This window comes from Petaurus breviceps, unplaced genomic scaffold (assembly GCF_028583685.1).
Source record: "Petaurus breviceps papuanus isolate PSGF00001 unplaced genomic scaffold, PetGlider_PUasm1.0 38, whole genome shotgun sequence".
NCBI classification, from domain to species: Eukaryota; Metazoa; Chordata; class Mammalia; order Diprotodontia; family Petauridae; genus Petaurus; species Petaurus breviceps.
The window spans coordinates 71,726,575-71,746,574 of record NW_027186304.1 but is presented as its reverse complement, the minus strand read 5'-3'; the positions used below and the strand labels follow the sequence as shown (position 1 = coordinate 71,746,574).

At 38.2% G+C, this 20,000-nt stretch overlaps 1 protein-coding gene and 1 long non-coding RNA gene across 4 annotated transcripts in view; one reads left to right on the top strand and one right to left on the bottom strand.

The window, feature by feature from the left end:
• Positions 1–20,000, top strand: part of ASPH (aspartate beta-hydroxylase) — a 523,279-nt gene that overhangs the window by 197,608 nt on the left and 305,671 nt on the right. The gene's annotated exons all lie outside the window — the stretch shown is intronic.
• Positions 11,190–15,497, bottom strand: LOC138170136 (uncharacterized). Its single transcript, XR_011170545.1, has 3 exons — positions 15,391–15,497; positions 13,750–14,260; positions 11,190–12,187 (listed from the first exon to the last, which is right to left on the bottom strand). It is a non-coding gene; the product is annotated as an uncharacterized lncRNA (long non-coding RNA).

The following is a 20,000-nucleotide window of genomic DNA, read 5'->3' as shown; positions in this document are numbered from 1 at the left end:
TGAGACTGTCCTGCAGACAGAGAGTGAATACTGTCCACTGGTGAAGGACAGTGCTGTTGTTGCAGGGGTCTGGAGACTGTCCTGCAGACAGAGTGAATACTGTCCACTGGTGAAGGACAGTGCTGTTGTTGCAGGGGTCTGGGAACCTTTCTGTTGGTTCAGAAGCCCTGAAGAAGGATTTTCTTGTTGTAGGTTTACAGAAATCCTGGGAGAGGGTTTTGCTAATGTTTTCAGGGGTTCTAGAACTGTTCTACAGACAGAGGATGAATTAATGAAGGGACTGGCAATGTATCTTGTGGCCTTGCTAAGCCTTGTCTCCCCAGGAACTAAGATTGCTGAGAACTTGCCTCTTTGTCAAGATGAAGAAAAGACCTCCATTTGGGTATTAAGTGCTGTGCTTAAACTTGATGTAACTCTGGGGTAGATTCAATTGTGATCCAGGGGTGGGGAACTTTTGACCTTTTTGTGTTCTATGGTTGAACAAATGAATGTACTTTACTTAGACTGGAAACTAATCTCCATTTGAGAAGAGGGGCTTTGTGGTGGACTAAATGAAGGTACAGCCTAGGGGTGGAGTAGCATTTAGAACAGGGACTTTGTAATTGATTGAATGAATGGAAGGTCCTGGGGAGGGGTAGTCCTTGGAGATTATTTAATCACACTTAGTAAATGCTGTATTTTGAATGATGTCATGTTTTGATCTTCTCTGTTCTTGGTTTGTCACTGAATAAAATGGAGAGCACCTATGCTGGTATTCTGAACCTTGGGAAGTTGCCTTTCCTTGGCATTACATTACACCTATATGACCTCTAAGCTTCCTTCCAGGTCTAAGTCCTATGTGTTCATAGCAAGCAAACTTTATATTTGTTTTAGTGTTTCTTTTTATCATTTCAATGTCTGCCCATGAGTACACATTCCCATACTCAAATGCTTTATTTTATGTAGCATGGTGAATTCAATTAATTCGGGTTAAGGGGGGATTGCAAATTTGAATTGCCAATTTATTATGTCTGTGCTCATTCAGTTATCATAATTATGTTGGAAAAAATGGAATTGAAGTTTGGAACAGAAGAATAATTTCTTAGCACAAAATCAATTTACTCTAATGCTTTTAAAAAAAATTGTGTAGCCAAAATATGAGTTTTTAAAATCTACTTTCATCACTTAAATGACTAATTTATTAAATGTATGCTATTTTAGAACATTTGAGGGGTTTAAAAAACAGTCTGGGAGCTTCATCTGACATTTATTGTTATTTTTTTTTAATATGGCTCATTATCTTTTCCATTCCCAAAACATCATTTTATTTTCATTTTACCTTTGGTTCTATAGTTCTAAATAAGCAATTTTTCTGGTACAAATATAGAAAGATCTACAGGGTTTTCTTTGCTGGCAGATGTGCACAATAAATGCAAGACCATGGCCTGGGAGTGGAGTAGGTGTAGAGGCCTGTTTTCTTCATCTAGCTTTTGTTTTCTTTCCTCACTTTCTTTACATACCCATCAAAGAGGGTGTTGGCAATAAGACTCACTCCAGTGTCCCACTCTTCATATAGTTTCTGTTCATTGGTGGGGAAGTAGTGTCCCCAAAAATGGATTTTAGACAAGCTCACAATTGGAAATTTAATAGGAGTCATAAGGAATTTTATAACATTATTAGATAGTATCTGGGACTATGGATCTAGAATCAGCATCAAACATATTTAAAAGGCTCAGTCTTCAGCTGGGATTATGTTGAAGGCTTTTGTTACTTCCCTAGCTAGGTATGAAACTTGAACATTTTGCCCATGTACTCAAAAAGCAGTAGCCAGCCTTGTCACAGTGAGGCTTTCTAGCCATTGCACCTTAGCAGATAGGACCGGGGGCAACCAATGGCCCCGAAGAGCTAGAAAACAGAAGTTGACAAATAACAACTTGGCAACAATAAAATCAAAAAAGGCACCTGGAACAGTTGAAACAACAGAAAGGGAATGTTAAAACCCAGTAGAGAATAGCAAAGAACAAATTGATGATACCATCAGTCCAGTAGCATCAAAAGTTCCAGAATCCTTGTCTACACATGTCTTTACATGTATGCCCTCTACAATATGCTTTGATCACCTGGTTTCCTGATATTTGTGACTTTCTTTTATATATCTGGCCTCACAGGCCCCACAAAGGTGTGCCTGGAACATGTTCCATACAGGCATATAAGCCCATCCTACACTGGTAGTATGGTAACCTGTAGACATTACCACATTTGTGTGTGGGTAGATTTTTTTCTTATTATTCTATTTGCTATATTATTTGATTAAATATTTTTTATTCTCAATTAATTTGTCCTCTGACTGGAAAAAGAAAATACATTAGTGGGTACTTATGAGCCAGTTTTCTGTGGGTGCTAACCCATACAGGGCCTTGAGCATGGTAGAGAACCTCACATGTCTGTCCTACATTAACATACTATTATTGACAAAAGGTGTACCATACACATAAGCTATAACTGAATATATGTAATGGGAATGGGAATTTGAAGACCTCACCTGCTTTGAAAATATACTCTGCTCCCTGATAGGCAGAATGTAGTCACATAGAGCCTGTGGTGGCAGGAGTCTACTGAAGGGTAGAACAGAGTCCACAGGAAGCTGAGAGTCAGAGCAAGCCAGACAATTGGGAGGAGAGGATGCTTCTGAGGGAGACAGATTGGTTTGTGAGTAAATATTTGTCTTGTGTTGGTTTGTGGGAAGACTAAAAGATGCTGTGGTTCTCTGTGCTGTTGTGGCTTATTAACTTCTTTGCTACTATGATGAAATCGATCTACTGGTTTTGGAATTCAATTTTCTGGTGTCTGAATAAATGTTTTGTTTGTCTTCTAAAATGAAGAGCCTGTCATATTCTGTGATTGCGCACCATGTAGGTATATTTATAGTGATTGTGGGCTCTGTGAATATTGCATTGGTGCTACAATATACAATGTTATTATATTTTGATGAGTGATCAATTATCTTTTCTCTCATCAGTTTTCTCCATCAATGACGGTTTGCATAACTCTCCTTATCCCATGTAATTTTTGTCCATGCTTTTTTTTTAGTTCTCCATAAAGAAACTACCCAGTACAATCAGTCAGAAACCAATATTAGCCACTATTAAGTGCCTCCAATGTGCCAGGTACTGTGCTTAAAATGCTGGGGATATAAGAAGCCACAAAAGACACTGAAAACTTTTCCCTGCATCTTTTAATAACAGATAGATATCAATAAAGTGCTCACATTGTTTATTTGTTATCACTAATTCTCATTTCATGATTTGATGTGGTTGTTGTTCAGTCATTTTGGTTGCATCTGACTCTTCATGACCCCATCTGGAGTTTTGATACTGGAGAGATCTGTCATTTCTTCCTCCAACCATTTTACAAATGAGGAAACTGAGGCAAACAGTGTTAAAGTGACTTACCCAGGGTAACATAGCTAGTAAGTACCTGAGGACAGATTTGAACTCAGGTCTTCCTGACCCCAGATCTACCACTCTATTCATGCACCACCTAGCCAGTCCACCTTGTTTTTGTGTACACGTACACTTTTTTTTTTGCATTTTATTTAAATTTATTTTCAATATGCAAAAATCTGCCTTCTCTCCCTTCCCTCCTCCCCACTGAAAATGAAAAAAATAAAATAAAACCCTTGTTACAAATATGTAAATAATATGAAACAAGCAAAATAATTTCCACACTGGATGTGCCCCACCCCCCCCCTCCAAAAGAAGAAAAAAGAAACTGAGCGATAAGCAAATGGAAAGCAACTTCCCAATTCCAGCGACAAGAAGAGGTAGTGAAGAAATTGCACACAGGACTCAGCTTGTCTCACCAATCTGTCTGTGACCTCAGACTGGGTTTTTCAGCCAAGGTCACTGTGAAAAATGATCTACTAAGTTCTAGAGTAGTTTTGATCTGACACCAGTGAAATGTTAGCTCCTAGAAGTTGAAGCACTGAATTGACTGAAAAACTAGTGGAGGGGTGGCTAGGTGGTGCAGTGAATAGAGCACCAGCCCTGGAGTCAGGAGGTCCTGAGTTCAAATCCAGCCTCAGACACTTAACCCAAAAACGAGCTGTGTGACCTTGGGCAAGTCACTTAACCCCACTTGCCTTCCAAAAAGCAAAAAAAATAAAAACTAAAATAGAAAAGCTAGTGGAGTTTTAGTCTGTGTTTTCCAAGTTGACTTGAATTGATGAACACTAGGCATAAGTTGTTTTCATGGACATAATTGTATATTTAACATTTAATTGCCTATTTTTAAAAATTGGGTTTGGTAGGTAAAAAATACATAGAAAGTATATCTATTTTTTAAGTGTATAGCCCAAGTTTCTTAGGAAAAAAAGCTATTTTTTAATGAGGTCTTAGACTAGCATTTTGGGTCCTTCTCAAATTATTTCTAGACTGCTTTTCCAGCCTTTTCTTATGTTATTTCCTCTCTTTCATCCCATACTCTAAATTACTATTTCCTGAAACTAATCTATAATTTTCAACCACTTTAACTGATTGAAACAAATTAGCTGATTCAAAAAATCAAGGGAAAAAAAATCACAGGCAAACAGAAGCAGAAATCAAATGTTTAAATGTTAAGATGTTAATGTTAAATGTTAAGTCCTCATATCAGACACAGATCTGTCTTTTCTAGAGATATTACCCTTAAGACTTGATGGGGTGAAGTCTTCCCATGGATGGACAAACCCCCAGTTCTTCAAGTTGAAAGACTCCATGGAGAAGGGGCAACCATGACAGATTGATGGCATTCAGGACAGAATGCCATCTGGCACTCTCATTCTGGATCATCTGAGCATGGAATAAAGTAGAAGGGTGGCCCTTAGCCACTGCATTGCTTGCCTGTCAGCAATGAGCATAACAGCGTACATGATCATACTAGGAAGTGAAGGGAGATGCTAACCAGATGCAAGAAAGGCGCAGATAAGCTGGGCCTAGTCAGGTGAATAGAGGGCTGATCAAGTTGTGTTCACAGACAGTGTGTGCTGCTTCCTGTGGATGACTTCCTTTGTCCCTGGATCTGGAAAGCTGCTTTTTACTTATCTGCCCATCACTCATATCTCATTTCCTCTGTGGATCTAATTTGGGAAGAAGAAGGGAAGAGGGAAGAGAAAAGCACTTACCTCCTTGACTAATAGCAAAAACAGCTTGCTTTTGGAATCTCTTAATTTTCTACTGAACCTTTTAAAAACAAACTAACAACATAGTCTATGTGAACGACACAGTCATCTACCATGAAGTTTTTGAGGGGTGTTCTCTCTCTCTCTGATTAGGAAGAGAAAAGAATTGAGAAAAGAAGAACATAACCCTAAAAGGGAAGGGAGATTTGATTTGATTTTTCTAGCACAAGCTGGATGGAAGTAGAGACAATGAGAAGAAGGTTATTTACTATTTTTAATTCAATTTTATTTTCAGTTCCAAATTCTTTCTCTCCTTGCCCACTCCCAATTGAGAAGACAAGAAAAATGAAGTCTATTACAAATATTCATAGTCACACAAAACACATTTATGCATTAGCTTTTTTTTCAGCTAGAAGGAGGAAAAAAAATATACTTCTATATGTACTCTGTGCATCAGTTCTCCATCTCTAGCATGTTTCATCATGAGTCCTTTGGAAATGTGGCTGGTCATTGTGTTGATCAGTTACCAATTCTTTCAAAGTTGATCATCTTTACAATTTTGCTGTTAACTCTATAAATTGCCCAATAAATTATCATTTATTAATAATTTTTCAGAGTGCATATTTATAAATATATGTTCTGATCATATCCCTGGACCTTTTCCTTTTGAACCTGGAGAAATACTGCTAAGGAGAAAGAGCTAAAAGACATGAAACTGAAGTGGTGGGGAGTAGGTAGGAGGGTGTTGGTGCCATATTTTGCCCAAGCACTCCTGGGTACTGAAGTTGCTGAGGTTTGCTGCTGCTGCCAGACTCACTGGGAATTGAACACACACACATAAACACACACCACACACACACACACACACAATTCCATGGGTTCTAGCCCAATCAGCACATGAAAGACGTTTAGAAAGATATGACCATAGCTTTAGAACTGGAAGAGACCTTGAAAATCAACTAGTCCAATGACCTCATTTTATAGAAAAGGAATTAAGGACACTTATGTGACTTGCTGAAGGTCAAATAGTATGTGGCAGATGAACACAGAAAATAGGACTCCAAACAAATCAATCAATTAATAAGCATTTATTAAATACCTATTAGGTTCCAAGGGGCACAGTGGATAGAGGGCTGGGCCTGGAGTCAGGAAGCTTCATCTTCCCAAGTTTAAAGCTGGCCTCAGACGCTTACTAGCTGTGTGACCCTGGTCAAGTCACTTAATCTTGTTTGCCTCAGTTTCCTCATTTGTAAAATGAGTTGGAGAAGGAAATGGCAAATCACTCCAGTATCTTTGCCAAGAAAACCCCAAATGGGGGCATGAAGAGTTGGAGGTGACTGAAACAACTAAACAAAGGAAAACAACAATTATGTTACAGGTACTAGGCAAACAAACCCCAAAGTGCACAGCTCTTACCCTCAGGGATCTTACATTCTAAAGAGGAGAGAGGAGGAGGAAGTACATACAGGGGGGTGTTGACCAGAGAAGAGAGTTTTGGTCCAGAGAGTCAAAGGGATTGGGAATGGAGCCATGGAATAATCCATACTAATTCCCTTTCCAATGGCAGAGGTAGTGTTGATCTTATTTTGTTTCCAGAGCAAAAGCAAGAGATGGAAAGTGGGGAGAAGAGATCAGGGTTTGCCTGGGTATCATGCAGATGAAAGTTTACTGTGCACATTAGACTCTGGTATCCTGGTAGATAACTGGATGGGATGAAAATCATAGTCAGGGCCCTTTAGATATAGTATGTGGGTGTGAGCTTTCAGTCATTTACTCAGGTCATCCAAAGGTAGACTAGATTATTAGGGGATAGGATGAGGTCAGAGAGCGAGTCATTCTTTGTGTGCTCGGTGAGCATATACCATAAGCAAAGTCACTCTGGGCTTCGTTGAGCTGACTGGTGTGGTGAATTAAATATTTGTCTCATAAATTCAAAGGAAGAGTAAATTACTGTACAAAGTCCAATTTCAGAAAGCGGGATGTACTGACAAAAAAGAAAGGAAGAAGGAAAGAAAGGAAGGAAGGGTGGGAGAAAAAGAAAGAATGGAAGGAAGAAGGAAGGAAAGAGAAAGGAAAGGAGGAAAGAGGGAAGGATGGAGGGAGGAAAGAAAGAAGGAAAGGAGAGAAAGAAGGAAAGAAAGGGAAGAGGGAGGGAGGAATGAAGGAAGAGAAGAAAGGAAGGAAGGGAGAAAGGAAGGAAAGAAGAAAGGATGGATATTGGTTCTTGGGTGGGGTGGGGCTGGGAGTATGGAGAAGAGATAAGCAAAAATGATTTGCCTTTTAAAAAAATGTGGTGACCTTGATGATCACTTTTGCAGCACAGAAACACATCTGGGTTTGATTTTATTAGTGTCAAATGGTCAGTACTGACTACCTAATGTGTACAGAAGACTATATCAGAATCCATTTACAACTAAGTTTTTCTGTTGTAAGAGTTTACATATTCAATCCACACAACAAATATGGTTATATCCTTTACTAAGGCCCTACTCTGAGGTGTCATGATGGTGTGATCGTGATCCTTTCTTTTTAAGGCTATGACAGTAGAATACACAGTCTGTCTGAAAGGTTCTACCAAACTAAAAATGCTTCAATTATGTCTTCAGCAACAGACTAACTCTGTCTCCTCTGCCTGGAATGCCCTTCTCCCACCATCTTCACCTGTTGTTGCCTTGACTGACCTTCAACACCCAGTCCAGGCACTATCTCACAGGTCTCCATGGCTGGAAGATGACTCTCCCTCCTGTAGTTCTATAGTACTTTGGCTCCTTCTTACAGGATTTATTGAATTTCTAATATTCAACATTTGTGTACATATCTTAGCCTACCTATAAGATAATAAATTCCTAAAAGTCAAAGACTGTGTCTCTGTTTGTATCCCTCATCATGACTTGCTCATAAATAAATGTTTGATGAAGAAATGAATGAACAAATAAATGAAAGAGTATTAATGCCACTAACAAACAAGAAGGCCAAGAACAAAAGCTGATTTGGTGGGGGGAGGATACTAAGTCTGATCTTACATGTCCGAAATCTGAGGTGATACAAATAGCTAAGTAGAAATGGAAGAAAATATATGTGACAAGATAATTAAATCTCTCCTCTTTCTTGTTAGGCTGATGCAGAAAACAAATGGAAAATGGCAGGATACATATATAAAGATAGAGAGGTTCTGTTACACATAGATAGGAATGGTGCTTCAATTTTGCTTCTTTGGTGATATATCTTATTTCCCTGAAAATGAAACAAGGGAGGCAACAAGTGGGGAGTGACACCCCACAGGAGAGGTGGCTAAATGTGGCACTAAAGATAATGCTTCCAAAAATAAAAATAAAAAAGTCACTTGATGTGAAATCAGAGCTCCTATATGAATTCCCTCTTCCACCTGTCCCTGCTTTTTAGACTCATGGAGAAAAGTCTACATCTAATATTTCCCCAATACCTTGGAACCACTTCTCAAGTCAGTTTATAATGTTTCTGAGATTCTGTGAATATGGAAAATTAATGGAGAAAAATTGGAGAAAATGTATGTTACATAAATAATAGTCTTTATAATTAAGCTAGTATGGTTAATATGTTTTAAAAAGAAGTATTAAATTTTTCCTTTCTTTTTTTTACTCTTTATGACAAGGAATGGCCCACTGGGTAGAAATATAGTTGGAAATGAAGGTGATCAAAGACAAAAGATATCAATAAAAAAAAAAGAAAAAGAAACAGTGTTGTGATGGCAGCCAGCATCAGGGAGGAGAGTCCCTAAGTACCTGAAGAGTCTAATGTCTTACATTGCAACATTCAACCTTCAGAAACAGAACATATCTTTTATAGGAGATGGTAATATTGAAGTATAACACATCCTCAAACACCCCTGGGAGGCCTGAAGTACAGTCTTTTTCATTGATGTGCAGCTCAGGCTGTTTTGGTTCTTGAATCATCATAGACTCCCCTTCCAGCAAATGTGTCCTCTATTCTAGGTTAGGTCCCAAACAAAGCCACAATACATGAGATGCCAGGAAAGGCAAGGGAAAAAATGGATAGTTCAATCATTAATCCCACATCTGCCTTTCCAAAGGTCAATCAATCAATCATTTAACATTTACTAAGTGCTCACTAGAGCCAGGCACTGGGGAAACAAAGAAAGGCAAAAATAATAGCTCTCACTTTCAGGGAGCTCACAGCCTTCTTGTTATTGGCATATTGTTGTTAGTCCTTTGTTCTTTTGTTTGTTTTTGCTTTTTGGAGGGGGGAAGGCAGGGCAATTGGGGTTAAGTGACTTGCCCAAAGTCACATGGCTAGCAAGTGTTAAGTGTCTGAAGCCTGAATTTGAACTCGGGTCCTCGTGACTCCACGACTGGTGCTCTATTCACTGTGCCACCTAGCCACCCTTGTCCTTTTTTCTTGAGGAGGACCAATGACATCATTGTGATGTCTTGACTTTCATGTGAATTAGATTCAAGTGAGACAGACCTGCTTAATGTTCTCAGCCTCACTCTCTCCTCTAGTCATCAAAGACTAGTGGCAATACAAAAGTCAAGACAACTGGTGATGGCTCAGGACACAGTCAGTCTAATAGGGGAGATAACATACAAACAAGTTGTCCACAACAAAAATTGGAGATAATCAGCACACCTTTAGAGTATGAAGAGTGTCTTCACAAGAAAAGGCTCCATGGATTTCTCACAGAGCTACCGCTACATCTTTCCTTGATCCCTAGATTTTACTTTTGGTTATTTTCTCTTTCCACAGATGAACCAATTTTGCCTAAAGACATGCAGATTGTAGCCAGTCTTTAATTTGCTAGCAATAGTAACTACTCTCCCTTCTTTCTGAATGCCCTAACTAAATATTAGAGTGACAGCATGCCACTTCCTTGTAGCACACTTCACTTGTTCCCCTCCATTGGGTTTCATTGTAATCTCCTAATTGCCACAAAGATAGCAGCTATTTTAAATTTAGGTATGGAAAATCTAAGGTTTCTTTTTTTTTCATGACCTCCATATTAAAAACAATAGCTTATGAGACAAATGCTTCAAGCATTACCTCTTCAATCACACTCCCTTCAACAATGCAGATTGTAATTTTTAATAGATTTTCTTTGTGAGCTGCCATCCCTTGAAAGACTTCATCTCCAAGTACCCCTTCTTCCGAAGATGAGCCTCACTAAAGCTAGCAAGTCTGGTCCTGAGGCAAACATACAATCCATCGTGGGCTCTGAACAGAAATAGTTCATAATAAAACCTTGATTAAAAAGAACCTAAACAACCCATTCATCAGTTAACCAGGATTTTTCTCAGCCCTGAATCATTATGAGTGTGAAGGAAATGACAAGAAAGCTGGTTAAAAACTAGGTCCTTGTTGTTCAGTCAGTCTGACTCTCCATGACCTTTTGGGGGGTTTGGTTCTCTTGTCAAAGATAATGGAGTGGTTTGCCATTTCCTTCTCCAGCTCATTTCAGAGATGGGGAACAGAGGTAAACAGGGTTAAATGACTTGCCCAGAGTCACACAGCTAGAAAATGTCTGAGGTTGGATTTAAACATATGAAGATGAATCTTCCTGACTCCAGTGCTCTATCCACTGCACAATCTAGCTGTCCTTAAGAACTAGGATTTGTCTGAAAACACTAAAGTATGCTGGAGTCAAGGCACATTTAGTTCACATATACAGCCTATACTACCATTCAGTAAACACCTTTTCAAAAAGTATCAATACCTTCTGTTTTCATATCACCTCCATATCTTAATTTATCCCTTCTCTATTGAGTGAGCTATACTTTTTTTTAAATAAGCAACTGGGGTTAAGTAACTTGCTGAAGGTTACATGGCCAGTTACAAGTGAAAGAAAAGCAAATCATCAAAACCAAACCAAACATAACAGCGTTTGACAGCATAAGAAATGTTCTTCACCCACAGTACCCTAACTCTGCAAAGAAAGGAGAGTACATTTTCTCATCTCTTCTCCAGAGATAAACATAATCACCATAATTATACATCTGCATATACATCATTGGTTTTGTATAATCTTTGATGAAACTCAAAATAGGACCAGAAAACATTTATTAAGAACTTTGTATTTGTAATTGCTATAAAAAGCACTGGGGATACAAAGAAATGCCTTCCCTCAAGGAGCTCATATTCTAATGGGAGAGACAGCACATCAATAACTGCAGACTTACAAGACATATACAGAGTAGATGAAGGTGATCTGAAGGGTACAGGTAAGTAATTTAGATATCAAAAGGAGACTTACTGATGTACACTCCACTAAAGCCTATTAAAACAATAAAATGGTCTAATGCATCTTAAGAAAAAAAATCAATCTCAAGAGTCAAAAACAAAAAAAAGGATTTTTTGGTTAACCCAAGTTAGACCAAAAATGTAATTAATTAGAACGCACAATTTCCCCAGCATTCCAGTTTACCAAGGTTATATTGGTTTTCAAGGATACAGTTATGAACAACATTGCTCTTTCTGATTATAAAATTATTTCTTAGTATATTAAAGCAATATCCTGAGCTATTGTACATATTATAGCGTGTTGGTTTAGATTAAACACTGCAAACAGTTGTTTAAATGAGTCATTCTCTTTCCTGTTCATTTAAAAAGTCAAGATAACAATCATGTTTGACTGCTTGGGCTAATAAATATTTACTTTTTAGTCAAGTTCCTTCTGTTGATAATTTTGACTTAAATAAACACCTTACCACTGATCCATTGCAAGGACTTCCTTCCCTCTTCAGAATTGGGGACATTTTTATGAAAACGGGGGGGGAAATCCCCAAAAGTTTATGAGCCAATCATAGGATCAGGTCTAGGAACAAAGCCAAGGATAGAGGCAATTGCTCAAATTCATGAAGGATTAGGGAGTCAGCTGGGCGTAGCAGAAAGAACACTGGCTTCAGAGTCAGGAGACTTGATATTGACTCAGAATTCTGCCACTAACTACTCGTGTGAATGTGAGCAAGTTATTCAACCCTCTGCATCTCAGTTTCCTCATATGCACAAATGAGGGGGTGACAGAAGACGATCTCTGAGTTGCCTTCCAGCTGGAACAATCTATGAACAAAAGAACAAAGGAAAAAATTATTACCCTATGGACATATGACATTGCCATAAATTAAAAGAGGACAATTTAACATTGGAATGAAGTGTTATTTTTTTTCTTTTAAGGCAAGTAGGTGTCTGAATCTAGGCAAGTCACTTAACCGCTATCTGCCTCAGTTTCCTCATCTGTAAAATTGAGATGATAATAGTATTTACCTCCTAGGGTTGTTGTGAAGATCAAATATTTCTTTTTCTTTTTTTTTTTTTTTAAAGCAATTGGGGTTAACTAACTTGCTCAAGGTTACACGGCCAGTTATTTTGTGCGGGTGTTAAGTATCTGAGGCCGGAACCGATCCTGGGTCTCCCGACTCCGGGGCCAGAGTTCTTACTCACTGCACCACCTGGCTGCCCCAGGATCAAATATTTCTAAAGCACAAAGCACAGTGCCTGGAACAAAGTAGACACTTAATGAATACTTGTTTCCTTCTTTCCCTCCCTCCTTTCTTTGTTCTTTCCTTTCTCCTTTTCTTCTTTCCCTTTTTTTGTAAGAAACTGTCAACTGAAGGTTCTAGTTTGATTTAATTTTCTAGAAATATGTTTGGAAGGAAGCATAAAAGGCCTGAAGTACTTACATTTCATTGTTCTATCCTTAAATGATTGTAGTCAGACTTATAGCCAGAAAATCATGGTTGATTATTTAATGTAAAAAGTTCAGTAAAACTCCTCTAAGTATGACATAAGAAATTAGGTAGCTGAGTGCATGAAAGGGCACAGCATGTTTCTTGTTATACATCACAATTCTTTACAAACGAACATTAAGGTTGCATCTCAACTAGTTGTTTCTATTATGGGAATAAATGAATAGATGAACTTAAGCCACAAAAAAAAGTGGGCACATTTATGTACTCAAACTAGTTGAAAAAATGAGCAGTCCGTAATGCAACTTCCTTGTCTTTTGAATGTCAACAGTACCATGCAGAGCAGATGTTCAATAAACTTTTGAGAAAACAATCAGTGAATGAATTCATACATTCACTTAATTGCTTATATCCTTTTCAGCACTAACATCCAAGCATTCCTGACCAATCAGGCATTCCCAATTCCTGCCAAACTGGTCAGGAGCAGTGTCTGCTTTTGCTGCCCCTCCCTACACATACTTCAGGAGGCTTACAAAAGGAAATCAACCAATAAATATGAGATAAGCACTCGGGCTGTTTCAGAAATGATTTTAAGGAAAGACCTATTGATCTTCTTTTGGAATACCTCAAAAGGACAAAATTTTTTAAGAGAACAACTTCAGCAGAAAAACTATTCGCGTGGCTGCCTATATGTGTGTGGAAAATATTCTCTGGCTTTATTTTCTCAAAGCCAGAGCAGCTGTATTCCCCCTCTCAGGGGTAGGAAGAGTCTTTCTCTAATGCCATTAGTTGGAGCCTGCATTCTGCATTCTACTCCTACCCCTGTTTGTTACCAGTGACCTCTTTTTAAGGGTAGCTAGGTGGTGCACTGGAAAGAGCACAGGGCTTGGAGTCAGGAAGACCTAAGTTCAAATCCAGCCTTAGATAGACACTTACCAGCTGTTTCAGTGGGCAAGTCATTTAACCCTGTTTGCTTCAGTTTCCTACAATGGAGAAAGAAATGACAAACCACTCTAGTATCTTTGCCAAGAAAACCCTATATGGGTTCAAGAAGAGTCAGACTCGGCTGAACAACAAGCACCATTTTACAAAAGTATATTTACTTCAAAGGTATAGTAAGAACAGAAGTACAAACATTTCCCAACCCCCAATATGTGGGGGACATCCTCTATATCAATTTGCTCACTGGAAAGAATGAGCTACAACTTAAGGCAGTTTCTACATAGCATTGTCTCTACTAAATTGATAACAAATGCTTATTGATGCTAAATGAGTTCCTCTCTCAGCTACTCATGGCCTGGGTCCTGAAGGTTGCTCATTGTTCCTCAGGGTCTCAAAACTGGACTGGGTGGCTGCAAACCCCAATAGTGATTTCACTCCTTGACCTAGAGGCTTGCTTTCCTGATCTTTCAAAACTCAGAAGGTTGTAGTCTTCACTCTCCTTCACCTAAAATGAGAAAACAAACATTGAGGTCAAGAAGGAAGGCCCATATTCTTAAACCACAAGTTGGTCTCAGATAGGGAGGGGCCAAGAGTGCAGGAAGGAGCTAGGCAAAAGGTGTGGCTTTAATGGTCTTTTGAATTGGATCCCAGGTCCAGCAACACAGTAAATTAATGAAGTTCCTCTTCACTATCTGGTTAGCAGACCAGTTACAGAATGTTTACACATATCCCAGTTCTTTCCACAAACCATCATAATTCTCAGAAAGCAGAATCCCCAACTTTTTCCACATGGGGGATTGTATCACCTAAGTACAATGATGACTCACTCGTCGTCTTTTCTTTATATGAAATCTCTGTGAATTCTGTTGACAGAGGATTTCTTGACAGATAATATGTATAAGAACAAGGTTGAAACTGATTGAATCAAGACAGTAGAGCCAAGCAAGGGTCACCAATCATCCTCAGTTCCCAATGAATTCATCTCCACCAACCATCTGCTCCTATCCATTATTCTTTTCTTTAATTATTTATTTTTTAGTTTTCAACATTCATTTCCACAAGATTTTGAGTTACAGATTTTCTCCCCTCTATCCCCTACCCCCCACCCCAAGATGGAAAGCATACTGAATAACCCTTCCCCCAATCTGTGCTCTCTTATATCTTTCCCTATCTCCCCTCCCTTACTTTCTTGTAGGGCAAGATGGATTTCTATACCTCATTGCCTATATATCTTATTTCCTGGTTGCATGTAAAAAACAATTTTTAGCATTTGTTTTTAAAACTTTGATTTTCAGATTCTTTCCCTTCTTCCCTCCTCACCCACCCCTACTGGGAAGACAAGCAATTCAATATAGGTTGTATATGTGTAGTTATGCCAAACACTTCCATGATGGTCATGTTGTGAAAGACTAACTATATTTCCCTCCATCCTATCCTGCCCCTCATTTATTCTATTTTCTCCTTTGACCCTATCCTTTTTCAAAAGTGTTTGGTTCTAATACCCTCTCCCCCAATCTGCTCTCCCTTCTATCCTCTCCCTCTATTATACTCTTCCCTCCTATTTTCCTGTAGGGTAAGATACCCAATTGAGTGTGTATGTTATTCCCTCCTCAAGCCAAATCCAATGAGACCTACCTATTATTCTGTTCCACACTGGAAGGCTCCATTCTGACCTTCCATCAGCTCCACTTCATGACTTCCCTAAAACTTGCCAAGTCAAAACCAAAGACACTGAGCAGTCTGCTTGACTATGAATAATCACTCCCTACATACCAATACCATGAGGTAACAACACCTGTTAGCATGGCAAGGACAGGTTACACACAAACACAGACACACAGACACACACTCATTAAAGAGATTACTTGGTCAAAAAGCCCCATTTTAAGCAGAGGTAGAAATCAAAGTGTTAAGATAATCTATACTTAATCGGCTTGGCTCCATGTGCATGTGTAAGTATGTGTATGTGTGTCCTTGATAATTAGTTTAGCAGCATAGAGACTTGATCACACACCTAGATAAAACAATTGATTTTTATAGCTGAATAAAATAATTAGAACATAAAATAATCTTCTGTAGACCCATTGAAAGAATCCTTGATAAAATTCTAGTGGCACAAAGGATGTTAACAATGTTCCTTATCTTGTTTCCTCATGATTTTTCTTCTGCTAAGTCTCTATTTTAAAATCCTTTTTTTTTTTGAGAAAAACTATTCAAGTCCCCCATTCCCACTTCTTTTTTAGCCCTCTGTGTGATCTTATCCTGAATAATTTTCTAAAAGCAGCCAGAGCCAAAGCTGAAATTTTAAAAAAGAAGTTTAGAAAGTCTAGTAAATTACTTCTAAGCTATACTATGTAGGGCATATTCCTTATATTTTGAAGGTTATAAATTTGGCATGGCAAATCCTATTTAGAACGTTGTCCTTAAGTTTCACTAGGCCATGGTATGCCTGGGTAAAGGGGGGCAACAGTAGCTTTATTCATACTAGCCCTCTGCTTCCAGTAGAGTTTATTCATTAAATTCTCAGATAGCTAAAAAATAACACTTGAGAATTTGAAAATAAGTATACCAATTAATAAGAATACTATTTCAATTAACAAAATCTATTAAATATCTATTAGAATGATGTAGAAAAGATGTATTCCTTAAGTTGAAGATGAGAATTATGAGAAAAAGGAGTTCCTTATATTTATATAAGGCTTCAGGATATGTAAAGTACTTTGTATTATGGTAATAACTGCCTCTTCTCTGTTTTGGGGAACCCCTTCCAATAGCAGCTTGTTTCTGATCTTGATATACATAAACATTTCTTTTCTGGAAATTTCCATGTCCCACTTGAAACAGCCTTGTTTCCCTGCCAGTTAAAACCTAGCATCTCTGTATCTGTGACATCAGAGATGGGAAAACAAGTAGATGTACCTGCGCATGAACCTCCTCCCTGTCCCCTTTCTAAAAAACCCTGTATGATTTGAATGGCCCTCGTATGAAAGACACAAAGAACAGAGTCATCCCACAAACTGACCAGGAAGAGAGGCCAAGAGTTGATGGAGCTTAAATGTGCCAATCTGAGGACAGCCTTTCCAAAGGGCCATCACTGACCACCACCACCATGCCCATCCATCTTTCCGCCACAGCCTGGGTTCCTCTACTTCCCCAGCAACTGAGATGCCCCTGCTGTGTCTTTCTTTCTATAGTCACTGAGATCCGGTTTTTATTATTCTCCAACTGGAGGTGAGATCTGGGAATATCTTTTGTTTTGTGTACCTTTTCCCTTTTCTTTCTTTCTCCATATCCCTTCCCTGGGGTGTCTCATTTTAAACCTTAGACCTACCCTAATGTGAGTTAAAATACACCATTATAAATATCTGTTGTTTTACATGCAAAGATCTACTTATCTCTTTAGTGAAAACTTCATCTAGGTCCCCAAACCCCAAATGGAATGGGACATAAATCATTTCATCTGAGAATCAATGAATTTCCTACAATGTATTATTACCTCCAATTTGCTGATTAGGAAATTGAGGTCTAGGGAGGTTAAGTGTCAGATCCATGAAGACACAGTTATGAGGTATGAGAGGAACTTTAAACTAGATCTTCTAGATTCAGCTAGCTAGCATTTATTATCTAATTTAACCCTCCCAACACTGGAAGATAGGTGCTATCCTTTTTTTTGCTTTTTGGAGGGGGGGGGAAGTAGGGCAATTGGGGTTAAGTGACTTGCCCAACATCACACTGTTAGTAAGTGTTAAGTGTCTGAGAATGGATTTGAACTCAGGTCCTCTGGACTCCAGGGCTGGTGCTCTGTTCACTGCACCACTTAGGTGCTATTCTTATTCTCATTTTACAAAAGAGGTAACTGAGGCAGACAGTGAATAATGACTTGCCCAGGGTCACACTGTAGTTAGTATCTAAAGCTGCATTTGTACTCATGTTTCTGACTCCAGGCCCAGCACACTGTGTCACTATATGCCTATTAAGTTATTCCATATATATATATATATATATATTTCATATATAGCAGTCACTGTGCTAAACACTGGAAATATCATGGGAATAAAAGAGCAAAACACACACATACACACATACTTTACTGTCCTGAAGGAAAAATCCAAGGATAAAATGGGCAAATTTGTTCTAAAGTCAAGTATAAGGGTGAGTCACAGTAATTACCCCACCCCATTTAAAAGTAATTACAAAAGTAAAAACATTGTTGAATTCATCAATCAGATATGAATCCTAAACAAGACACTCATTTCCCAAATGCATTTTCAATGGATTTCCTTGAAACTCTCTCCCTCCTCATCTCTACCTCATGACTTCCATTGGTTTCCTTTCATTCTCAGCTAAAATCCTACATTCCACAGGAAACCTTTTCCAAGTCTCCTTAGTGCACGAGTGCCTTCCCTTTGAGACTGTTCATTTTAACCTGTGTATATCCTGTTTGCCCATAGTTATTTGCATGCAGTCTTCCTCAATTAGATTATAAACTCCTTGAGAAAAAGGGCTATCTTTTGCCCTTCTTTCCAGCCTCATTGCTTAGCACAGTACTTGGTATACACTGTAAACACTTAGTAAATGTTTGTTGACTTGATGAGGATTTTAATCCAGAGCAAAGTCTCAAGTCACATAGTTTGTGTTTTTTGAAAAATTAAAAAGATTGAAATACAAATTATTTAAAAAGTTGATAAAACTCTGAGCTCCCAGGTGATTCTTTTAATCTCTAAACTGACTAGGCTATTTCCCATTCAGCTGAATTTGAAGTAACCCTTTGTTCACAGTTGCCCTCTCTTATCACACCAATTCAGGATACAATTAAAATTATCTTATCTTTATCTAGGAAACATTGTTTAAAATATAAATAAGGATAAAGAAAAATTTAAAATGGTAGAGAAACTCTTACTAATGAGCCATGCCACTAGTCTGTGACAATAAAAGAGTAGAGAGAAACTGAGTCAAGTAAATTATTCATCATTTATCCAATGTTTTTTTTCTAAGTAGGCATAAGTGAGTCACCCCTTGCTAGATTCTCTTAAACTGAGCAGCAAGGCAGAAACAGGAAAAAGTTCTAGTCATTATAAGACTTAGAGTCTTTTGAAAAGTGTACTTCATATGCTGGTGCTGCCATTCAATCAATCCATTAAATAAATATGTATCATTATTACTATTATTATTGTGCCTACTGTGTGTCAGGCACTGTGTTAAGCACCACAGATACAAAAAGAGGCAAAAGACAGTACCTGTCCTTGAAGAGCTCACAATCCAATGGACTCTTTCTAAAGAGATTTTAAAAAAAATTTATTTTATTTTATTTATAATTTATGGAATAAAACAAACATTTCCTTAATATAGTATAATAAAGATGATTACACATGAAACTGCATATCTATTATGTACAACTGGCTGTTCCTTTTAAATATATAATAAAGCTATCATGTAAAATTTTTTCCTATTTTTCTTACCTTGCCCCCTCACCCTAGAGACGGCTACCATCACACACACACACGCGTGCATATGTGCATGTGTGTGTGTGTCTGTAATATTATTCTATTCATCTGTTCTTTGTATGCAGATAGCACCTTCCTTCATATGTCCTTTTTAGTTAATTTGGGTATTTATAATAGCCAAAATAACTGATTTGCTCATAGTTGTTCTTAACAATACAATGTTCTCTTGATTCTACTTATTCTCTATGAATCTTTGTCCCATTTGAGGTTGTTTTATTACTGACTTCTTTCTTGGGTATTTTCTTCCTTAATTTAATGGTCCTTTCTACACATCTTTTTTTTTTTGAGGAAGAAAGGTTGGGCAGTTGGGGTTAAGTGACTTGCCCAAGGTCACATGGCTACTAAGTGTTAAGTGTCTGAGGCTGGATTTGAACTCAGGTCCTCCTGACTCCAGGGTCAGTGCTCTATTCACTGCACCACCTAGTTGCCCCCACATCTTCTTTCTATACCATGCCTATTTCTCTCTGCATTCTCTGGCTTGACAGATAACTGCAAGTAATTTTCTTCCTTCCTCTCCAATTTCAGTTTTAAGCTCTCCTAATCAGATGTTCACAACTCCATTTTTACCAGCCTCTGTTTCGTCCACTCCATCCCTGGCCAAAAGCCCATTGTTCCTTTATTTTAAACCTTGGTTCAGAAATCCAAATCCTGTTCTGAGACACTGTCTTTTTAGCCAGCTATTCACATCTCAGATTTGCCCTTCTCTCCCAAAGCCTTTACCATCTGCTGGCAACAGTGAGG